The 25,722-nt window shown below is 33.6% G+C and overlaps 1 pseudogene; it reads left to right on the top strand.

Annotated features, from left to right (window-relative positions):
• Window positions 1-3,011: 3,011 nt before the first annotated feature.
• The window catches only part of LOC149170583 (uncharacterized), a 23,879-nt pseudogene continuing 1,168 nt past the window's right edge, over window positions 3,012-25,722 (top strand).

Here is a 25,722-nt window from a genome sequence, read left to right as displayed (position 1 = left end):
AAAAAATATTTTTATTGTTTAAAATTTAAAATTTTATTACATTTAAGTATATTAAGATATATTTCTCTTTCTTAATACTAAAATGCCTTCTTCAATATAATCAAACCTTTGAAAATATTTTTTATATATAATTAATAATTTTATTGTTTAAAATTTAAAATTCTATTACATTTAACCCTATTAAAATACACAAAATCCAATAAAATTAAAATACACAAAATCCAATAAAATTGTGTGAGAGTAATATTAAAAAAACAATACAAAAAGTAGCACCTCCATCTCCATTTTCTAATATTAAAATGTCTTCCCCAATATAGGAGTAGTTTTGAGAGTGCACCCAATAAAATTATGTGAGAGTAATATTAAAAAAACAATACAATACAAAACGTAACACCTCCATCTCCATTTTCTAATATTAAAATGTCTTCCCCTATATAGGGGTAGTTTTGAGAATGCCGTGCACGAAACCACCATCATCGTTGACCCAAACAACCCGTGAGGGCTATAAAACGGGTGCGTCCTCCGCATGTTGATAAAGATACCAATAACATTGGGCATCTGAAGGGATTATTAGTTGAGGATTGTTATTTTCATTCGACGTAACCATGAAGATCATGGCCCTTGCTTTACCTCTAATGTTACTACTCGCAGTGGTGGGCGCAGACGTCCCACTATGTAACGTGGAGAAAGTCGCACCCGGAGGTCCATATGCGTGGGGGATCCTCAACATCCTCGCACAACTGCAAGATGGCGTGGACACCAACGGTGACAACTACAGGTTGGAGCTTTTAATTGACGGAGGTGGTGCTATCTACGGGCAAGCATTCTGCAGTTCAAAGTTTAATAATGGGTGGTGCTGGTCCTGCATTGAAGCGCTCTCCGAATCGCTCCAGTCTAAATGCCATAATTCCATCGGTGCTCAGGTTAATGATGTTGACTACTGCTACCTCCGCTACGAGTCGTACTCATTTTAGTATCAACTGACCGCACGGGTTGATCCCGAACGCGTCTAATATCTATATTTAAATAAAACTGTAGCGCTTTCTCGTTTGATAATGGGCTTGTTAGGGTTTCTATGTTATGTTTTAGAATGTTTCTATATTGTAATAACTTTGAGTTATAGATTTCATGTAAGATTGAGTTATTTAGTTCACTGAATAGTGAATCATAATTTCCAAAATTTGATGTATTTCAAAAATATATTTGATTTAATAAAATGTTATTTTCTTTTTTCCTAATTTTTGTTATGTTTTTAGAATTAATTTCTTCTTTGTAAATAAACAAATTATTGTATAATCATCTATTTTATTTGTATTATCTGATTTCCAATGATTGTTAAGGTTTCTATGTTATGTTTTAAAATTTTGTAGTAAGTTTGAGTTATAAATTCCATGTTGTAAATGTAAATTTTCAATATAATATTTATTTATTTAATTAGCTGAATAGTGAATTGTAATCTTTAAATTATTGTCGTTATTTTTATAATATTTTGTGTATTTAAAAAATATATCTTATCTAATAAAATGTTTTTTTGTTGTCTCTAGAATTATTTTCTTCTTCCTAAATAATCAAAATATTGTAGAGTTTTTTGAAAAAAGTTTTGGGCGGAAATCACATAACAAATTTTTCGGCTTATCCCAATTGCAAATTCTCAATAATGGCTTAATGGCCTCTGGGCCCACCTCCTTGTGGTGACCGTTTCGGCCGCAAAGCCTATGCTATAACATGTAACTCGTTAAGTTCAACAGCTGTCCTTTAATAGCCGTCTAGCGCGAAGCTCCACGTAATAGCCAGTTACAATGCTTCCCTGCATCCTGTGCAGAGACACGAATACCAACCTGAACAAGTTATTGTTGGGGTTTTGCCACAATAATTTTACAGTCGGCCTTACCGGAACGCTCAATGAAATTGTATTGCTATCTCATGGTAGTGAAGTGCGTTAGAATCTTTTGTATTTTTGTTTTGGTAATTTATTTTCGGTGAGATGTATTGATGCCATGAATGAAACAAATTTATGAAAATATCAATGAAAATGGTTTTAATATATGAATTATTTTATATATTAAAATAATAATAACAAAGTATGTATATTTGAATAAATAAGTTGTTGAGTATAAAAGAATTAGTTTTGTTGGTAAGTTATGCGGAAATATGGTAGCATTTGTGAAAATAATCGTGAGAAAATAATTATTTAATTTTAAATTTTTTTTGGTGATTTTTAATAAAATATAGAGTGAATATATTATATTCATTTATTATATATATAAATAGTATGATAAAATATTTATATTTATAATATATATTGATTTAATAAAAGCTAATATATTTTAGAAGTTGTGTAGTAAAATAAATATTTATTTTATAAATGTGATTTTGAGTTTCAAATCTTTTTACTAATAATAAAGTCATAAGACATTTCCCTTTAAAACCAAGTCCCTAAACTGCCAGTGTACAGTTTTCCGCAGTGCATTTCTATGTTAGACGATAGAATTATTTTCAACCATCCGATCGATACTTCCCTCACATGGCATATCTGGATGGTTACACAGCATATCTGGGTTGTTACTAAAATTGGTCAGGTGGCACTTAGTTATTCCGTTCTATGGGAATATCATTGTACCTCCAGGCATTAGGCGATTACTCTAAGCAGTTACGTAGAGTGGGCCAGAACAGAGGAGTAGAGGGCAGAGCGTTAATGGTCCATGGCCATTTAGTAATGGACGGCCATGTCTATGTTGATTGTTGATTCTTTGAATATTCAAAAATCGGATGGATATGGGTGTGGTAACTTTTTTGATCGTGTCATGTCGGTTCGATTCCTAAATATTCGGGAATTAGCAATCGACTTAAGCTTAGGAGTCAATCGCTGATTCCTCGAATATTCGTAAATCAGAAGGACATAGGCACGGTCAATTTTTGGACTGCGCACATGTAAGTCTTGAGGAATCAACAATCAACTTAAGCTCAGGGGCTAATTGCTGATTCCCCGAATATTCGAGAATCAGACGAACATGGGCGCAGTCAATTTTTGGGGAATCAACAATCGGCTTAAGCTCAGGGGCCGATTGTTGATTCCCCCAATATTTGAGAATCAGACGGACATGGGTGCTGTCAATTTTTGGACCGAGGCCGATTGCTGATTCCCCCAATATTTGAGAGTCAGACGGACATGGGCGCTGTTAATTTTTGGACCCATGTCTGTTTGATTCCCAGATCTTCGAGGAATCAACAATTGAATTAAGCTCAGAGGCCATGGCTCTAGGTCCATGTCCAGGATTTGTGGTGGAGTGCCTCGATCACCAACCAACTTTCTTCTTTGTCTCCGAGAAGGTGTCATTGATCATACGCTTGAGAGGAAATCATTCACTGGCATGCTGTCACGATCTCTCTGCCGTCCATGTCGGCACTTTGAAAAATTCTCGACCTTGTTCTGGGATAGCCTGCAAGGTAAATCGCTTTCCATAATGTGCTTTTAGATAGGATAGTTCTGGACAATGGAGTGAGTTGATATGGTTTAGAAATGGCTGGGAGTGGGCTGAAATTGGTGTCTGCTTTCGCTTTCCATAATGTGCTTTTAGATAGGATAGTTCTGGACAATGGAGTGAGTTGATAGGGTTTAGAAATGGCTGGGAGTGGGCTGAAATTGGTGTCTGCTTGCTCTTACTTGTGCGACCAGTGCTTCCAATGCCCTTGCCTTTTACTCCACTCTAAGTTCTTTTGCTCCTGCTCCAGTATTTACTTATGTCTTTTGGTTCTCGATACCGATCCTGAAAAAGAAGCCTACACGGTTCTATATATGTCCTGTCAATACTCTACCCAAACTAGACCTACCTTTCCTTTCAGGACCTTTCCCGTTGTTGGTTGGCATAATTACATATATAAAGAATGAGCAACAATCACTCATTGATTTCCTCGATCTCCTTCTGTACCTAATTCATATTGAAATGAAAAAGCGGAGTGGAATGCTGAAGCTGATTCCCAAGTCGAAAATGAAAACTTTCTCCATTTGGATATTCTTATTTACCAAAACCTCGCACGAGGGATATCTTTTTGTTGTCCAAAGTGCACACCAGGTCCAACAAGTCAAACATAAGCCTTATTTTGCTTCTCAACAGGTGTGTGTAGACGGAAGGCAGTAGATATAAATCAACCTGCCACTGTTACTCATTGTCTATTCACAATCTATCTAAAGAGCTGAGTCTAATTGATATTTTCAAGAGTGAGGTTGTTCGCTTCTTCCACTTGCACCTTCTTACATAGCACAATCAAACCGTCCAGTTCACTATCCCACCCATACTTTGCTTGTCTCCTTGCTGGGCACTCACAGGTTGGTTTATTGCATAGTTACCAAGTTCACCTTTATCGATAAAAAAAATGGAATATTCGTTAATACGGTTCGATTCCCATCTTAATATGTCAATTTTTAGTAAGGTACAGAAATTTTGGTTTACATAATCAATTCAAGATGACAATGCGTGGCTCTGGTTCTCTAATATATCCCGTCAGATTTGGAACTACCCTGAGCAACAAGGCTCGGAAAAGGGCGTGGCGCTCTAAAACAACTTTTGAATCTCCTTGATCGATGAGGAATCTGCCATAGTACAATAGACACACAGGAACATCGTTTTACCATTTTTATATTTAAAAATGTATGGTTACAAAAGAGAGGTGAGTTTATTATTAAAAATTTAAATTTTTTATAAAAAACTATAAAATTATTATGCTTTATATTTCAAAAAAATACAGAATTTTATAATATATTTTTCTTATTTTCATAATTGTGTCCTACGAGTGCTATTAAGAATAATTGTATCCGGCTATAGCTATTAGCAGGTTGCACATAGCCATTATTGGAAGGGTGGTTAATTGTAAAATGATTGATCATTTGGGGCTTATATTTTGTGACTTATCACATAGATTAATTTATACAGTTTTATGGGTAAATTGTTAAATAAATTTGTATATGAAAAAGATAGAAATTGAGATTTTTTTGTATATTTTGATTTTGTTATTTATAATATTTATATTTTGTGATTTATTACATAGATTAATTTATACAGTTTTATTGTTAAATTGTTAAATAAATTTGTATATGAAAAAGATATAAATTGAGATATAATTTTTTTTTGTATATAAAGATTACTTATATTTAATATTCTATCTTTTGACATTTGACTTTAATTTTGGATTTTATTATATTGGATTGTATTTACATGCTTTCCTAAAAAAAAAGGTAATAGAGACACCTAAAAGTAAAGGGATACAAGTTGAAAGTGTAGTATAAGAATGCATAATCTCATATTAATTTATATAAAACATAAATAATAAAATAATAAAAATATTGTATAATACGCTGGAAATGAAATGATAACTAAGTAAATGAAATACATCCAATTTATAGTACTAAATTCCAATCAAGTTGCCAAACAAAATTAAATATATGCAATTTATAATACTAAAATCTTATCAAATTAAATAGAATAATACTAAAATCTTGCCAAATTAAATAGAATGACATTAGAAAAAAACTATTACTAATGCAAAATGAAATACATCCCTTTAATAATATTAAATTCCTAGACAAATAAGTAAAGAAAATATTAAAAAAAATAAAATTATTATATAAAATAAAATACCATTAAAATACATTTATAACCCTTACATTTATTTTTCAAATCAAATATTTAAATATTCATAGAATTTAATATATGGAAAAGAAATCGATACTTCACAAAAATGAATAGTTGCATTTTGCAAATTTCCTGCGTGTGTGGAAACGAATGGCGACCTATATCAGAAATGATGCTTTTCTTTGTTTCTCGACTGACTCAGGAAACTGCCATCATCCATGACGTCACGGAAGTTATGGTACCACAAAACAAAATACCGAGGGCTATAAAATGTGGGCGTCTTCAGCACATTGATAGGAATCATAATAGGGGTGGGCATTTGAAAGAAAAAAAGAAAGAAAGAAATAAATTATTTTAATGTTCACGAGGCTAAAGATAGCCTATAGGATAGATTACTTCTTCATCTGCTTGATTTATTCGACTCTTTTTCTGTGAAGCTTCACAATAAATTCTCCCAGCTTCTTGACAAACCCCTCGTTAAATAGATTATCCCAAGAGCTTTTTGCCAGCGTATCTGCATAACTTTTCCTGTTGTCTTTGAAGGCATCACATTTTAAAATGATATGTTTTTCTGTTTCCACTTTTCTGGAAAAACAAAAAATGCATACCCTTTCCTCCCACACTTCCTTTGGCCTTTTCTAGTGCCCTATTTCACAAAGGAGTTGAGGATAATTAGTCCTTAACCGAGATATAAGAATTTTGGCTGTCCAAGAGATATTGGCCTCTATGTATGCTTTTGGTTGATGATTATGAGTGGGATTAAACACTTCAATATAATAATTTTTATTTCTTCCTAGCTCCTTATCCAAAGTACGTTTGTGGAACTTTTCCATAACAAAAGCTTTTATCTCTTTGTTGTTTATGGGACATGCGTTCAAGCAAATACCCCATTTACTAAACCATTTGTTATTTTGCTGCATCCAAGTTTTTTTGTTATTTCACAATCTATCATTAAAGACAACATTAGGCCATCTACCCTCTTCCATTTTCTCAATTTTTTGTAAATACCTTATGACTCGCACCATAGCAATTGCTTCAATAGGGGCAGTCCCTGTTTCACTTAACAAGATATCATAAGGAACTGTACTTTTAATCTTAAATTTGTTTGTAATCAAATGCTTCTGAATTTTATCAATTTGTCTCCACTGCATGTCGGAGGTACTCCTAGCCCACAGTTCAAAACCATAGAGAATCACCGGAATCACTATGAGCCCAAAAAGAGTTTGAGTGGTCTTCCAGTCCCATAACTCTGCCTCTCTACACCTATTTTGAAAAGTATAAAATGCTTTCCAACCCCCCAAAGTTCTTTTCTTTCTACAACCATTCCAGCGTAGAGTTTTGTTGAAGTCAATTCTAAGGTAATTGTAATCCGCAACTTCTTCCAGAATGTTGCTTTCAAAGTAGAACTTATGCTGTTTATGTTTTCTTTTCTTAGAGAAGACCACTACTTTCGTTTTGCTGATACTGACTTGCATCCCCACACTTCTACAAAAATTCTCAAGGGATAATAAGTGCTCTTGCAAACCAAGAGCCAATTTAACAATCAGAAAAAAGTCATCTACATACAAAAGAAGCCTTATAACAAACTTGCACAAATAGATACCATCACCCCTTTGCGAATTTAACCACTCCTCAAGCTTGTCGATATATAAACCAAAAAGAGTAGGAGACAGTGGGCAACCTTTCTTGACCCCGATATCACTTCTAAAACTTTCAGAAATGCCTATTGAAGTTCTAATTTTTACTTCCACCTCTTCATACAGCCTATGCACAACTACTCTCAAATGTTTAGGAACCCTAAGTTCCTCCATTCTCTACCAACGTTTATCCCTAGTAACCGAGTCAAATGCTTTTCTGAAATCAACAAAACAACAAAAGACTTCTTCCTTTTTCTCCCAAATTTTTTTAATGATGTGCCTTAAAGTTATGCAATGATCAACTGTGGAATGCTTAGGTCTAAAACCTGCTTTCCCTTTAGCACACTTATCTCTTTCTTCTGCCCAGTTGCTAATTTTGTTTTTTAGCATGCTTCCAAATAGCTTTGCAAACAAAGGTTTTATCATGATGGTCCTATAATTGGAGGGATTATTGACGTCACCGCTCTTGAAAAGAGGTATTGCCAGACTATTTGTCCAATCTGTGGGGATTATTAAGGGTGATATTATTTCATGTGAGGCCAGCGTGAAGATATATTAGATGCATTTGGTATTGCCCCATCTTGATACTGTTGGGAGTCGATGGAATACCAGAACTGATGGAACATTGCAATAGTGAGATTTATTAAATGCATGGATATCTCCTTAACTGTACTGCCAGTAACAAATGGAACGGTTAATGAGTTTTTGCAAACGAGTGACAAGCGATCACGCAAGTTAGCGACACAGAGCAGTACCAAATGCATGGAATATCTCAATTTAAATAAAAGGAGTCCATCAAGGTGGAGGAATTGCTCGGACCATCAAAAGTAGCAGGAATTCGGGTAAAAGAAATTTCAAAATTTTTTGGAGAGACAATGTTTGAATCATTTTTGATGGTGGAAATAAATTTAGCACCATCAAAAACGTTTAAGACACCTAAAATTTTGAAGTTTAACCACTATAACTTGGATTTACAAAAATCTTTGCCAGATTTTCTGTAAATATGACCCGAATTTCCATAACTTTCCAAACAATTCCTAGAATATGGCTAAATAAAAGCCCGAGGAATCTCTTTTTTCTAGAATAACTTGGTGCTATCTGCCTCAAGGAATCTCTCATTTCTCTAGAATAGCGTGCTGCTATCTGCCTCTTTTTCATGAATATATGTAAGTCATGTTCTATTACAATGTGTTGACTTAGCATAGTTTTTTAATTTAAAATAGAGTATAGCTGAATAAAATAGAACTCGTTATTTTTAAATTTTGGTGTTAGTTTTTTATAGAATTTTGTGTATGGTACACATAGGAAACTTTAAGGATGAAAATTTACAAGTATAAGTTTTGGAGAATTTTATTACTCTTTAACATGTAAAATGTAAAATATTTGATCATATCTTTTTAAAAGTTTTCAAATTTATAATGATTTTATATATGGTTTTTATACACTTTTGGTTATATTTCAGATAAAATAATTTTATATTGTAAAATTAGGGCAATTTTTTTTTAAGAAAAATAAAAATAGGTGATTTTTTTGGGAATATGATGGAAACATTGTGATAAAAAATAGCCCACTTGCTAATATTAGCTTTACAATTTTTCCAAAAAATTAATTTAATAAAATATTATTTTCTTCTTCTTCCTTTTCATTTTTTACTATATTAAAATTACTTCTTCTTTAGGAGTAAACAAATTAATAATATACTATCTTTTTGTTTCTTATAATTTTTGTTATACTTGTAATATTAATATCTTTTTCATAAATAAATAAACTATTCAACATTCACCTATTTCAATTACATAAAGTGATTGCTTTTGTTTTCATTCTATCAAAATGACTCTAACAAAAGAATGCCATAGCTTTGAAACCTAAATAAATTGAATTGAATAGGGTTTAATCAATATCAAATTCAAACCTCATAAAGCTAAGTGAAACATAAATAAATTGATTTTGTTGGTGTTTAAGCAACGTCAAATTCAAGCTCATAGAGCTAAGTTGAACATAAATAAATTGATTTTGTTGTTGTTTAATCAATATCAAATTCAAACCTAACATAATTTTGAGAATGGTTATCTTTAAGTTTTGACTGTTGAGAGAGTCACTGTGACAGTGACTTAACTCCTGCTATGCATTGAAACCTCTGCATACAGAAGGTTGAACGTTGCTCTGTGTTTGATCGTGAACTTCATCGAAATGTGCAATGGTTATGTTGGCCGTGGTCTGCCTGTATATCGGGCGTAAATGGTATGTTTGCTCGATGCGTTGTTAACCTGTGAGCGCTGGAATATGGATTTAATCCTGGACTTGTGACTATATTGCAGCAGAAGTGTGGTGAGTCCCATGGTCTAATGGGCTATTGTTGCTGCGCTGCATTTCTTTAAATGAAAGGATATGTTCATGTTGTTCAGGTGGGAAGGCCGAGTTATATAATATATTTGATGAGCGGAGGTTCATATACTCACAATAAATTATTGATTGATAGTGAATTTTTTAAATCAGCTTTGTAAGAAGGCAAAATGTATGGTTCCAATTATTTCGGAAAAAAAAAAAATTTCTATTGAAGTAAAAGAATTTTTTAATTATTTACAAATTAAGAATTTCTATTCCGAAAGCGTGGATGAATTACAATGATAAAAAATATTGTTATGTGTTTTATAAAGTTGTATATATTTATTTTATATGTTAATTTCTTGTATAATTAATAAGAGCAATGACTTAAAAACATTGTACAATTAGTTTATTTTTTATTTTTTTAATATGAGAAATTTTAGATGTGTCATAGAGTAAGATTTTTTATGCTTATCATGTATTGATATCTATCTGTGTTTACCACCATTTAATTTATATCGTTGTCCCATTGAAATATTTTAGAGGGTATGGAAATATTTTATTTATGATCAACGTTAAATATATTAATATATATGAAATTGATATTGTAGTATATGTTAGCATAGACATTCAAATATTTTATTTAAGAATAGCATTAAAATATTTTTAAAAATTAACACAATTATACATCTTAGATTAAATATATAAATATTATAGTTATGTCATCAATGCAACAATTTATTTTACATCTAATCGCTGATATTTTTAGCGGACACAACAGTTTCTAGAAGACTAGATGGCAGGTGTTCACCTTCATTGGTCACAAATGGGTGGTGGTACCGGAAGTCAAAACCTTCTCATTCTATCAAGAAGGTAGAAGAAATTTCAAATGTGGAGTTTTTTACACCTTAAGTAAGGTCATGAGCCATGGAACAGGATGAAAGTATCTTCATAGGCCAATTCAAAGAAGTCGATTCTCATGATGAATGGAAAGAAGCGATGTAGAAAGAATATGATGCTTTCATGAAGAATGATACATGAAATAACGTTGATGCTCTATTGAGAACCAAACGTATTGGCTGCAAGTGGGTCTTCAAGAAAAAGTACAAAACATATGGATCACTTGAGAAGCATAAAGTGAGGCTTGTGGAAAACGATTTTCATAGGAAGAAGGGGTAGATTATGAGGAGACCTTTGCCCCCATAGAAAACTGGGTTACCATCAGACTCCCTTTACCTTGGGAGCTCAGAATGGTTGGAAAGTCCATCAAATGGATGTAAAAACCTATTCTCTTCAATGGAGATTTGAAAGATAATGTTTGTATGTCCCAACTAGAAGGATTTATTCTAAAGGTTCAAGAACCCAAAGTATGAAAGATTGTAAAATCCTTGTATGGCCTCAAGAAAGCATCACGAGTCTTCCATAAGAAATTGATTGAGCAGCTTTTGAAACTCAATTTCGAAGACTATGATCTTCATGATGGAACTTTATATATCAAGAAAGTTGGAAAAACAATTTTATAGCTTGTGTTGTATGTAGATGATCTTCTGATGGAAGAGAATAATGAGGATTACATTGCATCCATCAATAAAGAACCAAGGAAAGGTTTTGAGATGATAGATTTGATCTACGTTCACTACTATCTTGTTATTGAAGGAACCCAACATCTAAATTTTATATTCTTCTCTCAAAAAAAGTATATTGGAGATCTGTTGAACATGTTTGGCATGGTTGAGTGCAATCCTCTGACTACTCCAGTGGAACAAAATTTAAAGCTCACATCCACTAAAGGAGAGGAATTTTAGAATGCAACAAAGTATAGAAAGCTCGGAGGATGTATCATCTACCTGACTACTACCAGACCAGACATTTCATTTGTTGTTAGAATCCTTTTCCCATTTATGAAAAAGCATTGTGAGGGTCATTTGTCTACGCAAAAATAGTTCTACAGTACTGAAAGGGAACTCATGGCTTTGGACTCAAGTATACATAGGTGGATGACTTCAGCTTGATTTGATACATTGATTTGGATTTTGTTAGAGATAAAGAAACTGGAATATCTACTTCAGGTTATGTTATGAGTCTTGGATCACAAGTTGTCTGCTAGAGGGGATGCAAACAATTAGTTCTAGCATATTCCATAACTCAGGAATAATATGTGGTAGGAGTTGAAGCAGCGAACAAAGTCGTGTGGCTCAAGAAAATTATGGAGGATTTGTAGGAGAAACAAGTACATTCAACTCCTTTTTTGATTGACAACACTTCTATGATAAATTTGGTCAAGAACCCAAAGTTCCATGATCGAGCCAAGTGCATCAGTACAAAGTATCATCTAATTCGACATCATGTTGGGATCAAGACAATCAACCTATTATATTGTTCCACAGATGAGGAGACTGTAGACATCTTCACCAAAGTGCTTGGAAGAGAAAATTTTGAAAGGTTCAGAATGTTTCTTGTACTCATCAATATTCCTTTAGATTAAGTGGGGGGAATGTTGACACCTAATCTTTGGGATTAAGAAAAATCGTGTAAATATTGTAAATAAAAAATAAGGGGAATTGGAAGATGAAGAGATATTGGGAGATAAATCCCAATAATCTCCCTATACTTGTATATAACCATGTCTTTTCTTAATGAAAAAACACAATTTATTCATGGAGTTACTCTTCATGTGACAAATTGAGTTATTTATTTATATTCATCATATGTCATACTAGTTTTATATTTACATACACATCGCCACCCATGCGTAGTATCAAATATTTTAATAATTTAAAATGAATAATGGATTTTTTTTAGAGATATTATTTTCCTTATTAGGCTAGTTTCAAAGACATTTGATTTCGCTTTGTGTTTATATCCAAATTTCATATCATACATAGTATGATATATTCAGTTAATTTAAAATGAATAATGAATTTTATTGGAGACTAATATTATCTACATCATTTGGGGTGTTTCAAAGTCATTTTATTATCCAAAGTGACTTTTAATAGCATTTTTGGATTACACATAAGTCTAGATTAATCTTAGCCCTAAATCTATGATAGTGTCAACAGGTTCAAATCTCTCAAAGGGAAAAAAATTCTCAAGTAAAACACATAAAAATAGGTTGTAGGTCCATGTAAGGCTTAAAATTCAAAATAATTTATCCCTCAATGTATTGATAGACAGAGGGTTATAATGGATGTATGCCCATTCTTTATATATATGTGTGTGTATACACCATCTATCAAGTTCATGCTCACCATAGAAGTAATTACTCATGACCAACAAACTAAGAAAATGTTTTAACCATAATTTTTTTCAATTATTTTATATAACTAAGCCTATGGTGTTTCTATTTCACATTAGACCTTCCCTACTTTTCATTTAATTATCAATAATTATTTAGTGGATGGTAGAGAATTAACCTCCATTGAATATGCTAAAATTTCTAGTAGTACTCACATATCATCGGTTAAGATTTATCTCCAAGTTATTTATGCTCTTTTAATTCATTTATCTCAAATTAATTAACTAAAAAGAATACCATATCAGAATTTGTGCATGGCATTAATAAGCGATGGTATTGGCTCATGTTATTGCAAAAAAAGCTATTTAGATGTTAAGAATTTCCATAAGTGTGGATGAATCACTATGATTAATAATATTGTTACATGTATTTTATAAAGGTATATATATTTACCTGATATGCTAATTTATTTTATAATTAATAACAATAATAATTTGAAAACATTATAATTGGTTATTTTTTATGATTTTTTTAATGTGGGAAATATGAGATATGTCATGGAGTAAGAGTTTTAATGCTTATCATGTATTTATGTCTTTCTGTATCTACCACCACTTAATTTATATAATTTTTGTTTGTCTGAAGGAGGCCGTGAGTATTTTGGAAGGGCCAAGAGTTTCATTTTATCCAGACTTTGGATATAAACTTGGAAGGGCGAATTTGCAAGATCAAGAGTGTGGACACTGTTCAAAGTATACCATGGAGAATATTTTGAAAAGACACATATGGTATGTTTTTTTTGTACGTATGTTTTTATATGCATAAAGGGAATGGTTCATATACCTTTACATACATAAGCTATAAAGTTTAAAAGGAAACGTGACTTCAAGTGAAATCATAAAGTTCTAATAATTATTTTAATGGGAAGTATGTAAATTCACTTTTTATAGAGTGATCATAAAGTATTTTAATGGAGGGATTAGGTAAATTTATTTTTGTATTTGGAGTGGTAATTGAAAGTCATTATTGTAATTCAAAGTAATATTTTACTTTGAGAGCGATTGAGTCAGGCAGTTTTTGAAAACAATTTCCTTCCAAAGTTTGCAAGTGTGATATTTTCATTGAGAAGTTTCCACCACAAAGTTGTGACATTGAAAAATGATGTACTCTAGTAAAAAGGAAAACTTTTTGTGGTGCTTGTGTCCTAGATCAGACCGAAATTGAATAAGGGTATCTTAGGTACACCATGTGCAATGAATGTGTTTGCATGGCTTGTGTTTAGATTATCAAAATACTCTCTTTGTATTATGCTTAAACACCTACATGCGCATAAGAAATCTTAAGTATAAGAACACTTAATCAATCTCTTTTAATCAAGCTTAAGTACATAAGCACAAAGCGTCACATCATCAACTTGATAAGATAATCTTCTAAGAAAGCACATTTCACATCAGGTAATCAAAGCAGTCAAGCTAAGGACACTACAAAATCAAGAATTTCAAGCCAAGACAACATAAACATCATCAACACTTTTTGTATCACTTGCAGATAAACATTTTTTAACTGAATTGTATGTGTGCATTCTCGGTTGTAACCGACACCCTAATTTGAATTGTTAAGGTGAATACATTAAGTCTTCAACTGAGTCATCAATATTGAACTTGTCTTTTGGGTGCATTTTCGACAGTGTTCGACACCCTTCCTCTTTAAAATCAACACATTCAGTGAGTACATTCAAGAAAGCACAAAGTGTCAATAATCAATCAAGCAAGTTAAAGCAAGCCATTTAGCAATCAATCATCATCAAACGAGTGTGAATTTTAGTATTCTATTCTTCAAAGTGAGCATCAAATGAAGCCAGTGTTTAAAGTGAAATAAGAAAAAAATTAAGGGAGTGTGTCATTCAAACAATAAAGCAAGCGAGTGTGTCATTCAAACAACAAGTCAAGTGAGTGTGTCATTAAAACAACCAAGCAAGTGAGTGTGTCAAAATAAAGTGCGAAAGTTCAAAGCACGACATCTACAACAAACGAGCCAGTGTGAAGTTGATTGAAGTATTCACAAAGTGTCAGTGAAGCATTCAAGCAAGGCGACCATCATCAAGCGAGCCTGCAATTAAGAGTTCAAGCAACCAAGTTATAAAACTCTAGCAAGTGTTTAAAGCATCAGCAATAAGCAACAGTACAAACAAACCTGAATTGAAAGTGAGCAAGCTAACATGGAGACACACATTCAAATATCCCAAATTCATAACAATTTGATTTTATCATCAGTCGGCGACATGGTGAACATTAGCAAAACAACTCTTTCTGATATACAAGTGCATCTTCAACATACACATGAAATAATTGGGTTCCTTCAATTGGAGTCACAACTACAAAGAACAGAGTTCCTAGAGAAGAGTGATGCTTCCAAGTCTTTGATCAATACAAATATAGCCGATGATTCCAAGTCACTGATCCAACCAACTTCAAGCATCGGAGTGGTCCCTAATCCAGTTCAACTTTCTTCCAAACCAATGATCAAGCCATGGGAAGAAATCCAAAGTAGCAGAAATCAACGAGGCTTAAGATATGTCAAAGATGACGCCAAATTGCATATCCCAGATTATTCAAGACCCATTCAGTTTGTCATTGCAGGGATTCTTGCACAAATCACATTGACTAGTTCTCAGAAACTTGAAGACAAATAGAAATACAAACAAACTGAAGTTGCAGACACAAAAATACATACAAACTGATGTTGCAGTCAAACCAAAATGCCAAAGAACCGATCATTTGGAAGAACGGTGTTTTGATCTCCATCCTTGTCACCATTGTGTCGAGTCAAATTATTCATCAGCGTAATGCAGCAAAAAACAACAATCAACCAGATTGAAAATTAAATATTCATGGACTGATCGCTGGGAATGGTCATCCACAGTAAGAAGATTGCATAAGTTTTACAATCGAATTCACTCATACATATTGCAGCCAACAGTAAAAATGAAGATGGTACTCTTGAGCAGTTGAACGGGGAGTACACCAGTGAACCACTCCTACACCTGAAGGGGGGGTGGGCGGGGGGGGGGGGGGTTCAGATATAATTTGCAGAAGATTGTCTCTCCTTTCAGCTGACAAAGGGGGGAAATGTCAATGAAATTGACAGTGGCTGTTAGAAAGAAAGTCTCGACAATATCAGTGAAGTAGCCAGTGGGCATTTTCATCAGCGAGTGAGCATCAAAATTTTTTCCAGTGGGCGATCGACGTCATCATCCAGTGGGCATTCTCAATATTTTGTCAGTGGTCACAGGATGTTGATTTCAAGTGAAGGATAATTGGATACTTTTGCAGCTTGGCACATGATGGAGTTGTCAGGCGACATTCAGAGATGAATATGACATGCAGGTGACTCGTGGTCTCTTCATACTGTAGTTTCTTCAGCGTCCAGCTTTGGCAGTTTTTCAAGCAAATTTTTTTTTTAGGATCAACTTGAAAACTTGGAAGAGGAGTTTCTTGTTCTTATTTTGGATTTATCATCGGGTGGGAATGTTAACGTCACTCTCATAATAAAACAATTATAAATCCAAAATTATAATTAAATAAATCAAACCTTGACAATTAGGAGTTAGTTCCTCAAACTAGGGAGTTTAGTTAGGATGAGAGATTCTCTCCAACTAGTTCTCCTAGATTAGTGTTTTGTTGAGAGAATATCTCAACCAAGTTTTTTCAAGATAGATGTATTATCTTGAGACAAACTTCATCATGTATTTATTTATACTATTATCATTATTTGTACATTAGAAATGAGAATGTGACGAATGGTGTAAGGCTGAGGGCTTTCCCACTACGTCTGGTTTTTCTATATGTCTAATATTTATTTTATTGAGTGTATTATTAGTGTGCTAGTTTTCTACAATTGAAATATTTTAATTGGTATTGAAATATTTTATTTATTATCAACTTTAAACACACACACACACACACAGATACATATATATATATATATATATATATATATATATATATATATATATAGGAAATTGATATTGAAATATATGTGTTAGCATGGGCATTCAAATATTTTATTTAAGAATAACATTAAAATAATTTTCAAAATTAACAGAATTACACATCTTAGATTAAATATATAAATATTATAATTGTTTCATCAAATCAACAATTTATTCTACATCTAATCCCTGAAACTTTGAAAACTTTAGTGGATACAACACTTTCTATATGACTAGATGTTCAGATCGAGTGGGTATTCACCTTCACTCCAACCCCATGCTATAGATATCACTACTTTTAAGACATTAGTTTCAAATGGGTGGTGGTACCAGAATGCAAAACCTTCTCGTTTTGTCAAGATGGTAGAAGAAATTCCAAATGTGCAGGTTTTAGCACCCGAGTTAAAAGCACAAGCTATGCATTAAGACGAACATAGCTTTGTAGGCCAATTCATGGTTATGTGGCCCTCCCTGTATTTTGGTGAGTTTTTGGGTTGAGAAATATTAGAATTCCATCATGAAGTGCTTTTTCAACTTTCCTTCCTTTATAAAAAGTTTTTTTACCTATTTTTTCAAGAACAAGGATGATGAAGACTTAATCTTTGGAAGAAGACCTTACTTCATCAGGGCCAAATGGATATATCTGGATGTATGGAGCCCATATCATAACCCTAAAAGAAATGTCCAATCTACCATCCTTATTTTGGTAAAGCTCCCTTTTTTCCCTGCACTACTGGAATGATAGAACTTTTGGAAATATGGATGATCCACTAGGGGCATACATTGATCAATCCAAGCCACTAGAGGAGTTCTTCTATTGTGAAGGGATATGTGTGGGGGTATATTTGGATGAGGGCATCCAAGCAGCAATAACAGTAAATCCGAATAGCTAGACACATATTCAATAGGTTTAATATGATTGACTTCTTTCTAAATGCAAATTTTTTTATTAATATGGACACTTTTCAAGAAGATGCAAAAGGAAGCGAGAGGAGTAGAAAAAACAAGGAAAAAAAGGAGAACAGTGAAAACAAAATAAGAGGAGAGGAGGCCTAGCTAAATAATATAATAATTTATCAAAGTAGCGAGATCATAATGGGAACAAAGGGATAAGACTAGCTTCCCCTAAGTGATCCAATCAGAGGGGAGGGGAACGATCTAGTAAAAGAAAAAATGAGAAAATTAATAGTTCTAAAGTTCTCAAATTTGTGTCTAGAAAATAGGGAACGCTATAAACCAAATGTGCAAGAATATGTACAAAATTTAGGGCTAGGGTGTGAACTAGAGAAAAATATCTCATTGGTGCCACGATTAGAAAATTATCCAATAGTAGAGTAGAAAACACTAGAATAATCCTGAACAGAGGAAGAATTCCTATCCCCTAAAAGTTTCAAATTGGGGCCTCCCTTTTCAAGCGCAAATGATGAGAATTCAGAACCAAAGAAGAGAGAAGAATTTGAAAGGCTCCAATGCAAGGTTAGTCAATAAACTAATACAAAGGTAAGGCACAAAAACATAGAGAAGTTTTAGTAATGGGAGCACATGCAATATTAGTTCCAAAACTAAAAGGATATAAAAAACTGAAAATGGAGGCAACTCAGCCCCTCCACAAGGGACTACTCATACAACATGTAAGTAATGAGGTTTACCTCCTAGAATTGTAGCTCATTGGGGTCACCAAAATGGATGGAGGAAGTGAAATCTATGATCAAGAAAGAAATACCCTTAGTCCTCTTGGTCTAGGTGATAAAAATGGGTGATCAATATGTCCTCCTAAATTAGCACAAGATTTGTAATGGTAGTGGGATTCTTTCCATGATCAAAAGAGGTGCTTTAATGAGGATGTCCACCATGTGGTCTCAATCATCACTCAAATTGGTATAACCTTGTTAATCATCTCATTCCTTAGCTACCCATTTTCTACATATTATTTCTAATCAAGTATTCTCCACTCTCAAAATTTACATTATTGTTTAATTCAAATAAAAAACTGATTGTTGGAATCCCTTAGTGGCCCTTGGGGACAATATTTTTGGATTAGAGTGCATATTGGGTGGCGAATTTAGTCTTCAATACAAACCCTACTTTAATGGGAGAAAAATTGGGGATATCACATTTTATATAAATTCCAAGAACATTTAGAATACCTTACACATAAAATAAACTTTTCACATATAAATCCTTCCACTAACAAATTCACTTGGAGAAATAAGTAAACTCCACTAGGCCATATTGTTGCCTAGCTAGACAAATTTTTGAGTTAAGATTCAATCATATCCAAAAAAAGGCTTGGTTATTTTCAAAATACTCCCTTGGATTAACTTAGATAAAAAACCCATTGATATTGATATCTCATAAAATATTGACTTCAAGCTACCACCCTTTTGTTATTTTTTGATTTGGTAAAACTGACAAAACTTCAGTGATTTGGGGAAGAAGGGTTGAATTCAATGGGTAATAGGAAGGACAGTTATGCTATTAGATAAATCTATAAATTTCCTGAAATTTTCTATAAAATAATGAGCTCAAGACTGACAATTAGAAAAATAGGGAAATATATAGGCACATGACAAACAATTAGAAATTAGAGAGGGTAAGATGGATCATTCATGTTGGCTTTAAGGGCTCAAACCCAGGTTCAAAGTTAGTTGCACTAAAAAACAAAGCCCTATACCACCGAAACTTTTGGCAACAATCAGCTTGCACAGACTGTAGTCTCACCCAAGGTGATATTGGGGGATGATGGAACCAGGTTTCCACATCCAAAAGGATATGTAGTGTCAATATTGACTTAGTCTTACTTATAGATCTATTATTATGATACACAAAATTACTTAATATTATACTAGAACCGATCTATTCATACAAAATACTAATTCATAGATCTACAACTCTACCTACTGTGCATAAATCAATCGACCTTAATTGCAATTAACTGTGACAACATTCAAATATGAATTTTGATCTTATATTTTATTGTGCAACACAAAAGTATGCAGTAATTTCATAAACTAGAGTAAAAAGGTAGGTACATATATATGACTTCAAAATCATCTTTATTAACTTCATATCTTCATAATTACAATATTTCTTACCCTGTGCACACAATTGCAGGGGCCTGTGCACAAAGCTGCAAACTTACCAAGGTCTTCGCACACAGCTGTAGGAGCCTTCCCCTCCACTCGAACATAAAGATAGTGACAATTACAGAGAAAATATCAAAACATATCCATCATAACATGCCTTTGACTTACTAAGACAAGCCTTTTTATATATTTTTCCCTGACAATACCATGGTTCGTAAACCATGGTTGGAACTTAAAACATACAAATTAATCCCCTATGACTCCTAAAACACTACGTGAAGTGCTTTCCACTCCCCAAAATACAGGTTCTTTACAAAACTTTAACAAAATGTTTGACCTAGGGTGACCCTACGCAATAATGCATTAGTGACACATGATCAACTACAAGAAGAAAGAGAAGGATTTGTAGCATATCATAAATCTCTCAAAGAGGAACAAGAGATTTGGAGTTTAAAATCCCAAAGTATTTAGTTAAGGGTTGTAGATATGAACACGAAATGTTTTCACAAGCAAGCAAAAAAATTGTTTTTGGAAAACAATATTAGAGAGGTTGTTGCAAGAGGTAGAAAAATTTTAGGTTTTGCATCACAAAAAGAGAAGACAATCTTTCACTTCAGAAATCTGTATAGTGCCACATTCCTTAATTGCCCTGAAGTGGAAAATTAAATGGAGGAAAATATTCCCATGTTTATTTTACAACATGACAATAAATTACATACAAAATAACTTATCAAAAAAGAAATCATGCAAGATGCCTCTTCCTTCAATACAATCAAAGCACTGACACTAGTTAGAGCCTCTACTAATCTTTACCAATAGTCTCGGGAAGTAATAAAATTTTATTTTTACTCAATAGTAGGTTATATTTTAAAGAATAATTTTTTGAGAGGAATGAATTATTCCCTTTTATCCATGATCACAAAGGATATAAATATTTATTCTCCTCATGGTTCCAACAAGTATCACTTTGTAATATCTCTTATCAAGTGATCTTAAAGATATTGACCAAAAGGCTCAATCCTATTTTTCTTAAGACTATCTCAAGAGATGAAGGAGTATTTTTCATTAGAGATATATATTTGATAATATCATCTTGGCTCAAGAGTTAATCAACTCTTCCCAAAATTAGAAAGGAAAAGGTGATAATCAAAACAAATATGGCAAATTCATTTATCAAAGTAAGTCATGAATTCCTCTTCAGGGTAATGGAAATATTTGGCTTTAATGCTAAATTTACTCGATGTGTTTCCTTATGTATCAAAGCACCATGGTATTCCCCTTTGGTTAATGGAAGAGTGGTTGGTTTATCATTATCCTCTTGATGCATTCATTAAGGATTCCTTCTATCTTCCTTATTTATATTCTCTTGGAAGATTCTCTTACACATAAGTCCAAATACAAAAGGAGATGAGGAAGCTTGTTGGACACCTAATCCTCTAAGGGTTGGTGTGGAAGCTAAACAACCAAAGGGAGTCGAAGAGATCTTGGAATATGCAATCCAATGGTCACTCCCATGTATTATAAATGTATATCATTTGTTGATAATAGATGTACTCTCATGCTTATCTTTCATATTGTGTTGCTTCCATGTATGTGTTTGACATGGTATCAGAGTTGCAGGCATATTCCTAGCCTGCATAATTACTCTGAGCCTAATTTTACATATCTGTTGTCTTCCATTTCCAACCCATCATAACTCTCCTTATGTAGTTCTGCAACATTGAACAACTCTTAGTGTTTGTTTGTAGTCTGAAATCTAGTTAATTTAGCGTTTTTGTGCCCACCAACATTGTGGATTCTCTCGGTTAAGCGCTCTCCTCAATTTTGATGATTTAAGATTGTGAGTTGGTGTCTCCATGCATGAACGAACTATGCTACATTGTTGGATGATGGCTTGGTCGAATGGTATGACATTTGTGTGTTAAAATAACAACAAATCATGTGCGTTGAAGTTTTAAATTGACTGTGTATTGAATTATCTTCGTTCTCTATTGGAGTGACCATTTATCTCCTCGATAGTCTTCTTACTGGTTAATACTCAGTCCACTTCGGTATATGGATTTGTGTGATATATGCGATTTTTTTAAATTCTATTCCACATTCACTTCTATGAAATTTGACCATTGAATGGAGACAACTTGCATTACATTTTTCCCTTTTGGTATTTCAAAGAATCTTTTAAGCGCTTCTTTCTTTGAGTTTTGTTTCCCACTATAAATTTAGCCTATGCGGTATTTTATATGGACACCAACCTTGGAAAAGTGTGATGACTCTTGCGCTAAGTTGTTTATGGTTCTGCAGTTCATCATGTGAAATCTCGGTAAAATCAACCCATTCCACAACTTCCACCATTCTCATCCTCTCATTATAGAAATATATATTTCTTAGGTATAATCCACCCTCTGCCTTGATCGAGGTATCTCGGATCACCTTCTGTTCTTCCTTGAGATATTTCTTGAGTTGCTTCCTTTGGCCTTTCAATGAAAATGTACTCAAATCCATCAGAAATTCATCGTTAGACAACGAGTCTATCTCATCCTTCACCCTGAACCTCTCCTTATTCTGAGCCCTCATTTTTGACTTCTAAGAAATTACAATAGCCGTGAGTTCATCTTCGACAATACGGGATTCAGATTGCTTCATTTTATTGGAACTCGAGGATCTCTTCGAGCTCAAACTTCTCAAAAGATTTTTTGGAGACCCACAGAAACAAGCCCTGGGAGGAGACTTGATGGTTGGTTTCTACAATCTTGAAGATGAATATCGATAATTTTATAACTATTAGTGGTGCTTGCTACATAAGTTTTATTTTCTAGTTATTTCCAAGAGCATACTGTTAATCTAGAGCAGCTTAACCTTTTGCACATCTGTATTTGTCGATGTAGGGTGATTTAAATGATTGAAAATAGCCAACATATTTCTTGATGTGCAGCAAGTTTGCTCATAGTGATTAATTTTGTAAAGAAAATAAGGCACTCTATTAATTTCCATTTTTATCTAGCTTAAAAAAAAAGGCAGAGATTCTTCAGTACGCTTTTGGTGTAAATGAAATTGGCGTTAATTAGTGAGGTATTAGATTTATTGAATCCTTTGATACATTCCACTTCTGATGGGAAGGTAAAAGTCAACAAAGTCTCTCTCTTAGAAATTCATACATTTCTACAATATGCACAAGAATACACTGATTTTTTGCAGCTTGAATCACAACTAGAGCAAGAGGAGTTACAAAAGTATAGTCATGATTCTTAACTTGCTTCTGTTCAGAAAAATTCTCCTTTTGAGTTAGAAATTGACTCCCATCACCATGTAAAAACTAATGAAGACAATGAAGTTGAGGCTAATTCAAGAGTAGATGTGAATGAAGATTTAGAAGTCTAGCCTACAATTCCAAAGCCAATCATGAGACCTTGGGAAGAGCTTATCCATAACAAACACAAAACCAGACTTGGATATGGTATGGATGTTTTCTTTCACTTTCCAGATTACTCAAAGCCCATCTAGTTTCAGAGTGTTGGATTCCTTCATGACAATTCACCTTCAGTTGTTCCAGATTCTCCCCTCTTCTAAAGAATATGCAACAGATTGTGAAATGCCAACACTGTGACTGAGTTGGCCATATGAAAGATCACTATTTTGATCTTCATCCATGTAAGAACTGTAATAAAACTAGTCATTCTTCAAACATATGCTTCAAAAGCAAGCCCCCTACAAGAACAAAGATTTGTCTTGGATGGATCGCTTCTTGGGAATGGGCTTCAACAACCAAGAATATATTTCAGTCATATGTTAGAACTTGTTCCAGAGTATTAAAAAATCTTGTAGTTGAGTTTTCTCCATGATCTCACCTTGTATCTGAGAGGGGAGGATGTGAAGGTCATCTACAAGCTTCAAAGCCACATAAAGTGAGCCTGAGCCATAACTTGCCATACCAGATTCAGAGTTGTAGCCAGAGAAAAATATGCCCTTGAGCAAGCCTTCAGTTGGTGATGCCTCTTCAAAGAACTGGGGACACTTCCTCTAGCAGAAGACTTCAGCTTCTTGCCAATTTTGGAAGAGTTCTAGGAATTGCATAAGGCATTCCAAAGTTAGTGGTAACCCTTAAACAATCACAGGTTGAGACCTCCCTTTTCAGGTTGAGGTTCTCTCTTTTATGTGCGGTGATACCTCCCTTTCATGGTTGAAGGTTTCCCTCTTCAAAACATCAGGAGAACTTCCTCTAGCATAAGACCTCAGCTTCTTGACAGACATGGAAGAGTTTTGGGAATTGCACTAAGCATTCCAGTGTTGGTGGTCATACTTAAACCACCTCCCTTGATACCAACATTTCAGAGAGCACATTCAACCTAGTGTTGCCATGCATTTTTGCACGTTTTGTATTACAACTCTCTTCTTGGACTCATACATAACCTTTCAGATAAAAGGGGGGGAATGTTGGACAACTAATCCTCTAAGGGTTGGTGTGGAAGCTCAATAGCCAAAGGAAATCCAAGAGACCTTGGAATATGGAATCCAATGGTCACTTCCATGTATTATAAATGTATATCATTTGTTAATAATAGATGTACTCTCATGCTTATGTTTCATGTTCTGTTGTTTCCATGTATGTGTTTGACAAAGCCTTTGGATAATAATATTTTATATATATATGAAATGCATCAAACTCCCAATTTTTTGATGACACAATCCTCTTGGGGATGCCTCCATAAGAATAGCTACAAGGATTTGAAACAAATTAAATTCATTTCTTGAATCCCTTGGAGGAAAAATGAACTCAAGGAAATCACATATTTGTACATGAAATGTATCATTAACAAAGAAAAGACAAATTGGAAGAATTTGTTGTTTTCAAATAGTTAAGTCACGGTAGGGATTCAAACATATTCAAATTCCAACATACCTAAAATCACATTCATATCATGCATAGGAAGGAGTACCAACAATATTTAAAAGGAAAATTTTCTATGAGTTTGATGGCTCAACCTTGTTGGGTGTGTTGTTCTCTTCAATGTAGTTCTCTCTACTCTTCCTTCATATTGATTATTCATTCTCTTAGCTCCGAGGAGCATCCTTCCAGCTTTAGATTAAGAGGACTGCAAATTATTACAACAATGTGGTAGGGAAAGCTCCAAAAAAAGTTATTTTCTTAAATTGGATTTGGTGAAAGACCCTAAAAATCATGGGGGTTTGGGAATACATATCCATTTGTAATGAATAACACAGTGGGAGAAAAACAAGTTTTGATATTTTTCCTCCAAGAGGAGGACTAGTGGAAAGCAATCTTGAAGGAAAATATTGGTCAACGAGAAAGATCTTGATGCTTAGAATCCATCCAGATAATGAAAATAATTTTATCTATCTTGAAATTATTTGTTTCATAATCCTAACTCATCCCCTTAGGGCTGTATTGCAATGTAGGAAGTGATAACAATATTAATATATGGATTGATAAGATTATTGACTCAAGGCCTCCTGATAAATTTCTTGGATTCCTTCCCCTCCAAGAATATTTTTATGTTCAAAGGAAATTACATTCGCTCATATCTCCAATTAGGATGGGGATAAGAGTTGGATAACTTATAATGTAAGGAATGCTTCACCATATCTCCAGTCACTTACTTCGAAGCTCTATGAGTGGATGATACATTTTGTTCATTGGAGAAAGGATGATGAAGATCAAATCGGTTGGCATGCTTCCAATTATTTAGTAAATAAAGGTTATGCATATTTTCTCTTTTCTTCCAGTGTGCCTCTAAAGCTTGACATACACCAAAAAATATGAAAGACTAATTCTAATCAAAATGTGAATTCCTTAAGT

This window comes from Pinus tabuliformis, chromosome 4_2 (assembly GCF_031772625.1).
Source record: "Pinus tabuliformis cultivar Carrire ecotype Pingquan chromosome 4_2, CPIR1, whole genome shotgun sequence".
Taxonomy (NCBI): Eukaryota; Viridiplantae; Streptophyta; class Pinopsida; order Pinales; family Pinaceae; genus Pinus; species Pinus tabuliformis.
Note: the sequence above shows the minus strand (reverse complement) of the source record. Positions and strands in the feature narration are given on the sequence as shown.